We start from the raw sequence: 15,046 nt of genomic DNA, 5'->3' as shown, positions 1-15,046 counted from the left end.
AATCGATTTCTCGTGAGCCTGTGTCGCGGTTCTTTTAAAAATATATATATTTTGCAGCTGCGCAATCCACAGACAAGTGACTTGAGCACTGAGTCGCTCAAACTCATTCGAAGAGCAGCGCACTTTGCGGAATCCGTAAGCAAACAAGACTGCTCATATCAGGGCAAAACCCTTCTTCTTCCGTTTGCATTTCAAGGTCTATGAAGCAGTAAAAGCAATAAACAAGTTACATTTAATAAAAACAAAATAAAAAAATAAAAAAAGACTTTTTAATTTAAAAACATTGCCAAATAAAGTACAAACCTACAAGCAAAATAAAGTTCAAAGTGATATATTTCAATCGATTCTACTAACAAATCAATTATGGCTAATAAGCTTACTTCAATGAATTTGGAACAATTTTTCAGACGGATTAAATCTTCGATTACGCGTTAATAGCGCGAAATAAATCGCGCGTTATTTTTCCCAATTTGGCCAAAATGACAATCTTTAAACTTCAATAAACTTCCGAAAATTGATCCAGGTGAAAAATCGTTTCAAAGTTAGATTCAAGACAACGATACTTTCTTGATGATTTTGAAAAATTCCGTCAAATTTTGCTAGCTAAAAAGTCGAAATTTGTTCGAAGAAAAAAAACCCAGCCCGAGCACAAATAATCCGTTTTTTTTTGTTATGAAAACTTCACTGAAAAATTCCCTGTATTCGTCGCTAATCGTGTCGGCGAAATCCTCGAATCGACCACTTTTGATGTGTGGCACCACGTTCTGAGCGGCGATAATCCAGCTGATACCGGGACGCGGGGGATTTTTCGGAAGCCCTCAAGGATAGCAGCTGGGTTATTGGTCCGAGCATTCTCAGGACTACTGATTGGCCGTTTATACCCGACGAAAGTGTGATCAATAAATTTAGTTTGAACGGTCCTCCTTGCAATGTTGATAATTGCTTGGAAACATCATCTTCCTTCGTCACCGATGATGTCACTTCCATAAAAAATCCCGAAAACGGGTTCAATTGGGAAAGGTTCAGTTACTTTACGAGTTGTGAAAGAGTAGTCGCTTTTATGTTGAGGAAGCTGCCTTCACATAAGCATTTTTGTGGTGATGACTTACGAATCACCGACTCCACTGAACTTAATATTGCAGAAAGCTAACTGATTCATCTTGCTCGGATGGAATCCTTCCCCGTTGAGTTAAAAACACTCACCGCTGGCAAAACTATTAAGAATAGAATTAAAATTGCCACATACTCTTCGTTTATCGGTCCCGCTGGTATCATTTGTTCCACCGGACGGTACGTGCGCTTAGTGCATACCAAGTTTGATACTAAGCACCAAATATTACTCGACGCCCGACATACCCTAGTTCGTTTGTTGGCCCGCAGCGTCCATCATAAGCATTTTCATCAAAGCTTAGATTATATGCGCTCCGTTTTAAATATGAAATATGCAATACTTGGGTTGCGTCGACTACTTCGGTCTTCGAAAATTAATGGGTAACATGCCTTAAACGCAAAGCAAGTACCATCCAGCCTATTTTGTCCGATTTACCTGTCGAACGTCTCGGATATAAGCAACCACCCTTTAATCTAACGGGTGTGGATTACTTTGAACCGCTTTACGTTCCGGTTCGCAGAAGCACTGAAAAAAAATGGAGGATTTCTTTTCACTTACCTCACCTCACCACCAGGGCTGTACACCTTGAGATTGTTCCATCTCTGGACACTAGTTCCTGTGTCATGGGCATTGAACGGTTCATTGCGCGTCGTCGTATACAAAGCACGATCTGGTCGGATAACGGCACGAATTTCGTTGGTGCGGAAAAGGAATTACTTGCCTGCATCAAGAGCTGGAATGGCATGGCTCCGACAATTTTTTGCCCACAAAGGTGTTGCTTGGAAATTTAACCCGCCACGCGCACCCCATCATGGCAGCTCCTGGGAGCGCCTCGTCCGAAGTGTGAAGCGCGTGCTTTACGACATACTAGGCAGTAGACGAGTCACCGAAGAGGTGTTAGTAACAACCTTATGCTTAGTTGAGCAGGCTTTGAATTCGAGGCCAATCACTCCCGTTAGTACTGATTCACGTGCGTTATAAGCATTAACCCCAAACCACTTTTTTCTTGGACAACATGCCACAAGCTTTCCTTCGCTTTTACCTGGGGAGCACTTCGACCACAAAAAAAGGTAAGTGCGCGCGCAGTCGTATGCTAACGCTATTTGGTCTCTTGGGCTTCGCTATTTGGTCAAGTGGCACACTCAATCTGACTCCACTCTTAAGACAGGCAATCTCGTTTGGGTGATTGAGCCCGATAGTCCGCGTGGGTACCACCCCCTTGCCCGAATCGTCAAGTTATAGTACGGAAAGGGCGGTTGCGCCCGATCCGCCCTGGTTAAGACCGCAAACCGTGAATTCAATCGGCCGACTGTTAAGTTCGCTCCGGTTCTTCCTTCTTCAGGGGGGGGGGGGGGGGGAGGATGTTGCAACGCAATTATAAAACAGAGTTTAGATGCATATAAAATAAAAACAGTTGGCCGAGCGGCCTAAGCTTAAGTAAGGTAACGCCGACTAAAGAGACATGACAGTTGACGTAGGTTCGAGTTGTCCACCTGCCTATGTATTAATATACTAAAAAAGGGGGTTGTATCCTATTTTAACTGTTTTTGGTTCTAATTCGGTTCACCCTTGATTAAGGCTGACCGCCAAAAAGAGCAATTTGTCGCGAGGACATTATCGACCGCTTCTTGTGGCTAGCTTGCGCCAATTTGTTTATTTTGAAGCTGAATATTGGTGTTATATGAGCTTATGTTTTTGGATGAAATTTATCAAAATTGCCAATAATTTTATCTTGCCGATAATACGAATTTATTCTCGATTCTTTTCGAATTCAAATTCATGTTACGGAGATTGAGCGCACAGTATAAAAAAACATTTTTTTTAATATGAATGTTTTATGAAAATCATCTCCATACGCCATATAAAATTCAAAGTGATAAATTTTGCTCCTAGTAACAAATCAATTATGGCAAATAAGCTTACTTCAACCAATTTGGAACGATTTTTAAGACATACTTTTGTTTCTTGGCCAAAATTTCCTGTTAATTTCGCGTTAATTTTCCCAATTTGGCCAAAATGACAATCTTTAAACCCCCATAACCTTACGAAAATCGATCCAGGTGAAATATCGTTTCAAAGTTAGGTTCAAAACAACAATACATTCTTGATGATATTAAAAAATTCCGTCAAATCTTGCTAGCTAAAAAGTCGAAGTTCGTCTGAAGAAAAAAACCCACCCCGAGCACAAATATTCCGTTTTTTTTTGTCACGAAAGTCGCAACAAAAACTGAAATCGTATTGCTGCACAAATGATTTATGTTACATGTTTTCTTGAGCGGAAAGCTTAGATTATTTTATATCGCCGCGCATAGTATAAACAAACATATATGTAACTAATTTAATCTGATTGAACACCGATCTGGATGCGTTTCGCAAATAAACGTTTTTTTTTCCACAAATATCAGATTGACTAATTCACATTCAAGCCATTTTTTCAGAGATCCCTTGTTGTGGATATATTTTTGCTCTTTTAAAAATTCTTTTACGAGGCGCTCATCCAATATACGAGACCTCAAGCCTAAAAATAAGTGATACAAAATAACTACCCAAGAGAATGGGTTTTTCCATGAGAAAAATTGTCAGTTTCTCCCAAAATGAGAAAAATTGTCAGTTCTTGTCTGAACTTCTTCTTTTTCTTCCTCTCTCTCTCTCTCGCTATGTCTCTCGGCCGCTTTCTTGAAATACTTTCATCTTCTGCTGTAACTGCAACAACTGAGTTCTCTTTTTAAGGCCATGTGTGCCTATTGACAGTTCTCTATTGTCTATGTGACTTTCCTTCTTAATCTTATAATCCTTTTATTACACAACTCTGACTAGTGAAAGAGCTCAGATTTTTGTTAGAAACAATCAGTTTTGTTTTTTGACATATAAAGTTTCAGGAATATGCAGGAGACTAAAGTTTTGATAAGGAAGTTGTAGTAATCTAAACTATAAAAGTTTCTGATGTGTTTTAATACGTAACTACGCGAACAAGACTGGCCGCATCAGGGCAAAGCCTTGAATGTTCCCACTGCCACTTAAACGGCCTCGGTTATAGATACGCCACGCGTGTAGATTATAAAACGAGCAGTTTAGTCATATTCGTTGCAGGATGCTATAGTGCTGTGCATAGCAAGCTGGTACCATGGGGAACAAGAGGTTGATCTACCAAGGGACCAGAGTTTTGAAAAAAATTGATTTGAATAAAAAAACAACACAAACATATATGTAACTCAATTTCTTCGAAATTTGGAACAAATAAGACTGTTCGATCAAGACAAAGCCCCCCGGGTCGACCAAAATTGCTTATCATACAATTCTCATTAATGGGAACTTTCTTGTCATACAATTTCATACAATTCCATACGTACAGAAAATTTTAGGAAATCTCTATAATGAACTTCTTCCCATAAATGGAAATTGTTTGACTAACATTTTTGTCATAAATGGAAATTGTATGACTAAAAATTTGTCATTTATGCGAATTTTATGATAAACACTTTTCGGAGTTTTTTTTTCAAAAATTACATCAGAGCCCATCTAATATGCCGCGCAATCTCTGAAGAAGTTGCAACCTCAGTTTCCTAATTTTCTTCAGGAAATCTTCTCAATTCTTCAGATAGCAGATATCAACAATCTCATGAGCGAGCTAGAAGCCCGAAAAACAATTTTTTTTCTAGCAAAGATAACTATATCGTCACATTCACTTCGAATTGAGAAACGTTTCTTTTTTTAAAACCAAAATTGAGCTCTGTTAATGTTACGCCGATAGCTATCAACAAATTGCAAAAAAAATTACTGCGAATGTTTTGATATATGAAGGGCAGATCAATTTTTGAAGCGATATTTCAGGCCAAATCAAGCCCCCCAAACTGAACTATTGAATTTTTTTTCATCCAGAAATATTGCTGTTAACGCACTTCTATAACAGTACTGAAAATGTTTCAATCAATTGCGACACTTTTCTTCTAGATATTTTCATCTCTGAAGGATTTTTGTAAAAAAAAATTCTCACTTGTTTGGGATAGGCAAACTCAAAAAGTGCACGCCCAAGGCGATCATTTCAACCGTAAATTTATGAAAAAATAAAATCACTTGCAATAAACATTTTAAAAAACCTGAAAAATTGGTTTGTACCTCGCCCAACTAACCATTCTGCAATTCCAATCAATTTCTGCTAACATCTAACAAAAATAAGAAAAATCACTGCCTCAATTGCACCAGAGTTGTATAAAAACGAGAAAGTTAGGGCACAATTTGAAGAATTTATCGATAAAAGTTATCGACACTAGAAAACGATATCGAAACTAGCACGCCGTATTGAGGACTGTAAGCGCTTCAATTTGAGATTTGTAGCAATACACACAGTGTGAGGAGCCAAGCAAGTGTCTTCGAAATTAAGAACAGTGCAAGAGCACAAAAACACCTAAAAAACAATTGAAGCCAATCTTTGAGCGAGCCCGAAGCCCAAAAAAGGTATTTTTTACTTAAAAAATACAATTTGTCACAATCATATTACTTTTAGGAGCGTGTTGTATATCAAAAATAAGCTCTCCTAATTTTTTGTCGAAGCAAAAAAAGATTTAAAAATTAATAAGTTTTCACAACTCTATGACACAAAACTTGCGATAGGCAAGGATTTTGAAAAAAAAAATTTTTTTCAAAAAAAAATTAGTATTTTAACAACCACGCTGAGTTACGGAAAGTACTATTCATCAAATATTAGTACTGTTAAAAATCTAACGATTGCCAAAATTTGCAGAAATGAAATCTTTGTAAATTTTGATAAACGGCAGAACATTTTTTGAAGCGGTTTTCAGGCCAAATCAAGCCCCCAAAACTGACCTTCAGAGTTTTTTCAATAAAAATATTGCTGTTAACGCATTTCTATAACAGTACTGAATAGGTGTCAAGAACTTACGACGTTTTACTTCTGGATGTTTTCATCCCTGGAAGATTTTTGTAAAAAAAAATCTTTTTTTTTGATAAATTTAGGGCAGAACACTTTTTGAAGCGATATTTTAGGCCAAATCAAACCCCCCAAACTGATCTTATGAATTTTTTCATCCAAAAATATTGCTGTTAACTCATTTCATTAACAATACTGATTACGTGTCAATCAATTGAGACATTTTTCTTTTGGATGTTTTCATCCCTGAAAGATTTTTTGGGGAAGGCAAACACAAAAAGTGCACACCCAAAGCGGAATGTCGAATTGACTGTTCATGAAAATTTTGATTTTTTTGTTTGGTTGCTTTCATGCACCAAATAATTTTTTGTGACTAAATTACGAGGTAAAAAGTAAACGACGAGTAAAATAGTTCAATTCAGCAATAGAAGAAATCATTTCAACCGTCAAACTTTGAAAAAATGAAATCACTCGCTGTAAACATTAAAAAAGCCTATAAAATCGGGTTTTACCTCGCCCAACTAACCATTCTGCAACTTCGATCCTTACTCTGTTAATGGTCAACACATTTAGTGAAAGTGACTGCCTCAGTTGCACCAGAGTTGCACCAGAGAAAACAAAAAAATGGGTCATAATTTGAAAAATTTATCGTTGAAAGTTATCGACACCAGAAAACTATATCGAAACTAACACGCCGTATTTAGGACTGCAAAAGCATCAATTTGAGATTTGTAGCGTTAAACAACGTGTGAGGAGCAAAGCAAAAGTCTTTGAAATTAAAAACAGGGCAAGAGCTGAAAAAATAACCTAAAAAAATTGAAGCCAATCATTGAGCGAGCCAGAAAACCCAAAAAAAAACATTTTAAAAGTAAAATGTTATATTTGGTTACCCGTGCAGCGTAAAGCAAAGTTGTATATATCAGAATTGATTAATGGTATTGTTTTTTGATTCCAAAAAATCAGAATTTTAGTAAAAAACTGCGACGAGGCAGGAATTTGAAAAATTGGGTATTTTTTTGTAAAGTTGATATTTTCACAACCACTGAATATGGAATTTACTAGGCATTAATAATTAGGCTTTTTAGTTTTTTCCCGATTGTCAAAAAAGCAGTCAGAAATTTGTAGTATTTTTGATATTAACATCAGAACATTTTTTGAAGCAAGTTTTCATGCCAAATGAAGCCCCCCAAGTTGAAATCGTCCCTTTTTTGATCCTAAATGCTTCCTTTTAACGCTATATTTGAACAGTTTTTTAATTGTGATTACAATTCATACTGTTTTTTTTTTGAAAAATGTGACGGAATATGTGCTCGGGGTGTTTTTTCTCTCCAGATAAAGTTAGACCCTTTAACTAGCTATTTTTAACTGAAAAAAATAGTTTTCTAGTTTCGCTTTGGTTTTTGCCACGACACCCAACAGACAAATATTGCTCAAATAAAAAATCGATGGGTAACTTGTTATGAATATTGCTAACCAATGTGATTTTCATGAAATTTGAAAAAAGTTTTGATAGATTTAAAAATTGATAGAAATTGAAAAGAGAATAAAAATTTTGAGAAAATATCCTCTCTCGATTTCTCTAAGTACATATCAACCATAGGTTTTTCACAAAGCAACGCAAAATTCGCAGATATCACGTTTGGGTATGGAATTGTTAAATGTAAATTTTGTGAGCTCAAAAGAAATTCCAAATTTTTTTTTTCATAAAACCTGATTTGCAAAACCTGACTTTTACTACCCTTGTGCTAGAAAAAAATTTTTTTTTGCCTTTGTATCAAGTTATTGGGTCAATTTATTTGCCTCATTTCATTTTGGAGTGATTTTTTCTTGTGCACTCGCAACGAGTTAATAAAAACTAACATCCTCCTCCTTAATTTAAAAAGTTATATTTTGATTTACTTTAGTCAAACTAAATTTGTTTGTACCAAACAACTAGTTTGTTTTAATTGAATTTGGAGGCGGGTTAATTTGCTGCGGTAATTAGCGCAAATTTGGAAAAAAATCGTTTTGAATACCGGCATTAGTTCCAGACTATAAAAATGGCTCCAATTCTTTTAAATCCTCAATTTGTTTTGGGAGACAAAACTGCCAAGTTCAAAAAAACATTGGCACTATTTTCTAAAAACGAAACAACAAGAGCTTCCTTGATTTTCATTTTAGACAAAAACTTGAATGTATTTAAGATACCCGCGTTAGGGTTTTTATAATTCATGTTTGAAAAAAATTTCAAAGTTTTTTTTGATGTTTTTGAATCACTCATAAGCAATGTCGAGTATAAAGTTATGTTTTCTCGTACCAGGTTATTTGGAGCAATTAACTTTACTGAAAAATGTTAGATTTTGTTAATCTTGAGCAGAGGACATTAGATCATATATGAAAACAAGACTGCTCGTATCAGGGCAAACCCCTGAAGGTTCCGACTGCCCAAAGGACCAGAGTTTTGTAAAGCTGGTCTGAATAAAAAATTACTCCGAGCATATATATTCCTCTTTTTCTTCAAAAGTCGGAACCAAAACTCCGCCAAAAACTGTTAATCAAGAAATCGAATGTTCTGACTAAATAGGAACTATTAAAATTATAACTTTTTTTTCTAATTTATAGCTGTTTTTTTTTCTAAATTAGAACATTATATCACTATGCGTTTTGCTTTGCCTGATGAGTTTTAAAATTTCATCTTCACGGCTTCGTTTTCATTTTTCACGTTTTCGAAACTTTCAAGTTTCACGTTTTAGAACATTCTTTAGCTTTAATCATAATGATCGCAAAACTGCCTCCGAGTTTTTGATGGGCAGTCGGAAACTTCAAAATTTCATTTCAAAAAGAACAATTTTGTCTTATCATGATACCATTTTAATTGAGGCTCTTGCTTTTCTCACGTCTCTAATAGGAAATTTTTGGACCTGATGAAATGTATTTAGTTCATATTTGAACTTGAGCCAACATAGAATGCATACAAATAATATAGCTGAAACTTCATCTGGGCAGACAAGATGGAGCGTTCGAGTGTATTAGTCGAATGTTTTGTTAATAGTCAATCCCTCACATTTGTGGGAAAAAGTGTAATAATCAAACCTATTAGAATTGCAGCAAAAGTTTTCAATTAAGCTTTTATGGACGAAATCATAAATGTTAGCATCTCGGTGTCTAGGATAGCAGCAACTTCCATGTGGTTGAAATCTAAGCCTTGGCAACCTGAATTTTTAAAACAACTCAAACCTGAAACTCTACAAGGGCAAAAAAAAGACTTCTTGTTCTCTCAACTTTCGACTTATGCTTGTTGAATTCCATCTCAATGAAATATTGAGTTTAATGTCTTTTTGTTTGGATTTTCAAAGAAAACGGAATATTTAAGCTTAATATGGTTTTTTATTCCGTCAATTTTTGGTTATCGAAGTAATAGTTTTTAACAAACAAATTTGTACCTCATTGAAGATACTGACTTTCTCAATCAAAATGTAAAAGATATTTCTAACTCTGACCTGTTTTTGCAACGATTGAGAGTTTGAAAATAGCACACTCGGCCATGCTCTGGACTAATTTATGCGCGCTATCACATTACGAGGCCAAACTGTGCACTGGATAGGAGCACAATTTTGTGTCTGTGTGTTCATGGGTTCCAGAAACAAGTCTTTAAACATGTGAAAATTTTGTCGGAACGATCAAAGAAAATTAAAGAGCAAAAGAAGAAAAAAGGAAGTGTCCTTTTTGCGGAATCCGCTAAAGGATTGCACAGTTTGACACGAAAATTGATTGCAAGATTGCGCAAAAATGCACAGTTTGGCCTCGTAATGCAAGATATTTTTCATAAGCCTAAAAACGTAACGTGATTTTTTTTATCCGTGGCAAATTGTCCCGCATAACAAAGTTGTTCCCAATAAGTTTGAGGCTAACTCTCAAATGGTCATATTATTTTGGTACGACTAAAACTTTCAAGCTTGATTTTCAAAGTTGTCCAAAACTTATAGTTTTACATTTTTCCTTTAGCAGAAATTAATCGAGATCATTCAAAAGGCAGTCGGAACAATGAGGGTTTTGCCTTGATATACAAGCAGTCTTGTTCCTGCTTTAAGATCGTTAACCAAAAAGAGGATGTGATCTTTATTGTGATCTTTAATTGTGATCTTTAATAGAAAATTCCATTCCCCAAAAACCCAGAATTTTATTTGACAAAAAAAAAACAAGATAATTCGTATCTCGTATCAGAGCAAAGCCTTGATTGTTTCGACTGTCTTTCAAGGTCAACGGAGCAGTGCTTGAATTTTTTTTAATCATCCCCCACACGCCATAGAAAAAGTGATCAATTTCTCTACTTTTAAGATAGCATTTATGACAAGTATCCTGCTTTAACCAATTTGAAACGTTTCTAAGACGTATGAAATCTGCGCTGACGCGCTAATGGCGCGAAATTGATAGCGAGTTGATTACCACAAATTGGCAATCCCAAACTGGCAGGTTTGATTTTTCTAGTGAGGTCTAGAAATAAATTAATTTGATTCCATTCAAACAGTTTTTATGGTGTGTTTAGTATGGTTTCTGAAGAGTGTAGAAGTTTTGAGTAAACGCACGATGTAATTATCATCATGTGCGGTAAACATATCGACAGTCTTACTAAAGGGCATCGAAAGATTATTCCTCAACCTTTCGCCACTATACTCGAAAAACGATCCCGGAGAAGCCTGAACGACCCTGTGTTTAACTAAAAGATCTGTTTAATGAAAGTTTGTCGCAATTTACAAAAAAAAACTAGTATCGGAGATCTAGCAGTCATTAGCCTACAAGATGCCGTCGTCAAATTTTTCCGTGATTCTGAAATTTCAAAAAAACTTAGAGACAGAAAATATTTTAAAAATGATTTTTTGCAATCTTGCAAAAAAAAATTAGACTTGAAAAAAAATTATTAAAAAAAAGACTGCTGGTATATCACTTAGTATACTGATTTCCCGTCAGAATATTTTTTCTAAACAACCTTTCGTACTAATTCTTCTGCTCAGTTTTTTGTTCAAAAACTTGCAAAAAACTAGATCCTAATTTTAATTTAGAGAAAGTTTCATCATGAGTACAACCTGTATTTTGTCAATTGTAAGCGGATTCCCCAATAAATTCGCTTTCTTTGTTCGTCTTTTGTTCTTTCGTTTTCTTTACTCGTTCAAATTTTAACATGTTCAAATAATTAAATTTGGAACCCAATTACATACAGACACAAAATTGTGCGTCGAACACAAATTATCTATCGGTATTGCAGTTTGTCCAAAATTGGTTTCAAATAATGATAGAAGTCATAAACATGCTTTTTTAAAAATAAAAACAGTGATTTGAAATTGATTTGCGACTACTTTAGTTTGATTTGAGGATTTTTCGGTTCCATTATTGAAAATGAATTCTTTTTATATAGGAACTGATTGTTTGTTCGAATTAAATTTTTAAAATTTTTGATATTTCGAGTTCAGTTTTCAATTTTTTCTCATTGCAGAGAAAAAAAAAAGTTCGATGCTAAGCTAGAAAAAAACTGAAAAAGATTTAATTAGTTTTGCAGTTTTTGTTTTTATTCTGTAAAAACGATAATGAAATTGGAGAAAATTGATGGTTTTGAATTCTGCTGAGAAAACCACGTAATACCACTACAGTCCTGATTTCAATCATCTGAAAAAAAAGCGTAAATTTGGAGACATAACCGCGTTTTTCTCAAAATGGGTTAGTTTTGACAAAAAAAGAACAGAACAGAAATTGCTTAGAGTTCTAGCAGAACTGAAATGGGGCATTTTTTTTTATGGATTGCAGAAACAAAATAACCCCCAAAATGAGCTTTTTTAAGTTAGTTAATCAAGGGTTACCCTGAGGTAACCGAGTGAATTTAAAATAAAAATTCCGAGGGAGGTGGCGGGGGCGGGTTTGGGGAAAGCGACTGCTAATTCGTATCTCGTATCAGAGCAAAGCCTTGATTGTTTCGACTGTCTTTCAAGGTCAACGGAGTAGTGCTTGAATTATTTTTTTTAATCATCCCCCCACACGCCATAGAAAAAAAGTGATCAATTTTTTTTACTTTTAAGGTAGCATTTATGACAAGTAGCCTGCTTTAACCAATTTGAAACGTTTCTAAGACGTATGAAATCTGCACTGACGCGCTAATGGCGCGAAATATATAGCGAGTTGATTACCACAAATTGGCAATTGTTTTGATTTTTCTAGTTTGTAGTGAGGTCTAGAAATAAATTAATTTGATTCCACTCAAACAGTTTTTATGGTGTGTTTAGTATGGTTTCTGAACAGTGTAAAAGTTTTTGGTAAACGCACGATGTAATTATCATCATGTGCGGTAAACATATCGACAGTCTTACTAAAGAGCATCGAAAGATTAGTCCTCAGCCTTTCGCTACTATACTCGAAAAACGATCCCGGTGAAGCCTGAAAGACCCTGTGTTTAACTAAAAGATCTGCTTAATGAAAGTTTGTTGCATTTTACAAAAAAAAACTAGCATCGGAGATCTAGCAGTCATTAGCCTACAAGATGCCGTCAAATTGTTCCGTGATTCTGAAATCTCAAAAAAACTTAAGAGACAGAAAAAAACTTAAAAAAATGTTCTTTGCAATCTTGCAAAAAAAAATTAGACTTGAAAAAAAATTATTAAAAAAAAGACTGCTGGTATATCACTTAGTATTCTGATTTCCCGTCAGAATATTTTTTCTAAACAACCTTTCGTACAAAATCTACTGCTCAATTTTTTGTTCAAAAAGTTGCAAGAAAACTTGATCCTAATTTTAATTTTGAGAAAATTTCATCATGAGTCAAAACTGTCTTTTGTCAATTGTAAGCGGATTTCCCAATAAATCGCTTTCTTTGTTCTTCTTTTGTTCTTTCGTTTTTTTACTCGTTAAAATTTTAACATGTTTAAGTAGTTAAATTTGGAACCCAATTACTTACAGACACAAAATTGTTCGTCGAACACAAAATATCTATCGGTATTGCAGTTTGTCTAAAATTGGTTTCAAATAATTATAGAAGTCATAAACATGCTTTTTTAAAAACAAAAACAGTGATTTTAAATTGATTTGCGACTACTTTAGTTTGATTTGAGGATGTTTCGGTTCCATTATTGAAAATGGATTCTTTTTATATAGGAATTGATTGTTTTTTCGAATTAAATTTTTAAAATTTTTGATATTTCGAGTTCAAACTTCAATTTTTTCACACTGCAGAGCAAAAAAAAAGAAATAAGTTCGATGCTAAGCTCAAAAAAAACTGAAAAAGATTCAATTAATTTCGCAGTTTTTGTTTTTAGTCTGAAAAAAAACGAAAGTGAAATTGGAGAAAATTGGATGGTTTTTAATTCTGCTCGGAAAACCACGTAATACCACTACAGTACTGATTTCAATCATCCGGAAAATAGGAGAAAATTTGGAGATATAACCGCGTTTTTCTCAAAATGGGTTAACTTTTGACAAAACAAGAACAGAGCAGAAATTGCTTAGAGTTCTAGCAGAACTGAAATGGGGCATTTTTTTTATGGATTGCAGAAACAAAATAACCCCCAAAATGAGCTTTTTTAAGTTAGTTAATCAAGGGTTACCCTGAGGTAACCGAGTGAAATTTAAAAAAAATTCCGAGGGAGGGGGCGGGGCGACTGCGGGGAAAGCGACTGCTCTTTTCAATTCTGGTTGCCAAAATTTATCGAAAGGGCCCTTTGGTATATCGTTACGATATCCATTTTTGGCTGATCAACCCAAAATTTTGCGAAAGGCGCCTTTGGCCCCAATATAACTTTTTTTGAGGTATGAGCGCGCGCCGAAAAAAAAACAATTTTTTTGTCAAAGTTTTCCAAAGAGATCCTAAAAACGTCTTTACCTGCGTTGCGACGCAGAAAATTGTTTAAAAAATGAGGCCCTTACAGCACTTTCGGAGATCTCGAAAATCAAATTGATCCACCAGAAATTAAAAAGATTACCCAAAAAATTCATAACTTTTCAAATAACCGCCCCACATAGAAAAAATTCTGCCCGCCCCACTGACAGAAGCATCGAATTGAATAGTCTTTCGACTCTTACTTCTATAATCGAAAAACAAGCTTAAAGAATTTTGACAAATCCTATGTTTAACTGAAAGATCTGTTTGATGATCAAAAGGAGACGCCCAATCTTTTGATCAAAGAAAACAAGGAGCAAAAAGTAGACAACCGCCAATCAATTGAGTTCAACTGAAACGTTTGCATTTTCGTATGGTCTAAGCATAGGTGTATGTCGCAACAAACTTCGTTGCATTGTCCAAAAAAATTAGTATCGGATATCCACGCCGTGCCATAAAACTTCAAACCTCCTAAGACTTTTTCCCGTTAACAAACTTTCTTACAAATTGTTCTGCTTAATTTCTTGCTCATAAGTGTCTTTTGTTTAAACGTTTACTACGGCTTGAAAATTGACTTTGAATAACTCAAGCTAACTCCAAGTTGAAATCACGTGTTTTGTCGTCGAGCAATAAGCGTAACCAGAGGAGCTATCTGTACAATTTAGTTTGACATGTTGTTTTATGTTGATTGTGAATCAAACAAGACTGCTTGTATCAGGGCGAAGCCCTGAATGTTCCGACTGCCTTTTAAGGTTTATGGAGCAGTAATAACATTAAAAAATTAAGTGTACGAAAAAATAAAATGAAATTTTTTTTTCTAAAATTTGAATTTTTTAATGAAAATCATCCCCCCACACGCCATACAAAATGCAAAAGGATAGATTTTGCTCCTTGTAACAAACCAATTATGGCGAATGAGCTTCTGTCAACCAATTTGGAACAATTTCTAAGACGGATTACCTCTCCGCTTACGCGTTAATAGCGCGTATTATATCGCGCGTTAATTGTCCCAAATTGGTCAAAATGGCAATCTTTAAACCCTCATAACTTAACAAAAAATGATCACAGGTAAAATATCTTTTCAAATTTAAGCTCAAGACAACAATACTTTTTGAATGATATAAAAAAAATCCCGTAAAAATGGCTAGTTAAAAAGTCGAAATTTGTCTGAAAAAAAACCCACCCCGAGCTTAAATATTCCGTAACTTTC

Source organism: Symsagittifera roscoffensis, chromosome 3 (assembly GCF_963678635.1).
Source record: "Symsagittifera roscoffensis chromosome 3, txSymRosc1.1, whole genome shotgun sequence".
NCBI lineage: Eukaryota > Metazoa > Xenacoelomorpha > Acoela > Convolutidae > Symsagittifera > Symsagittifera roscoffensis.
This window is presented reverse-complemented; position numbering follows the sequence as displayed.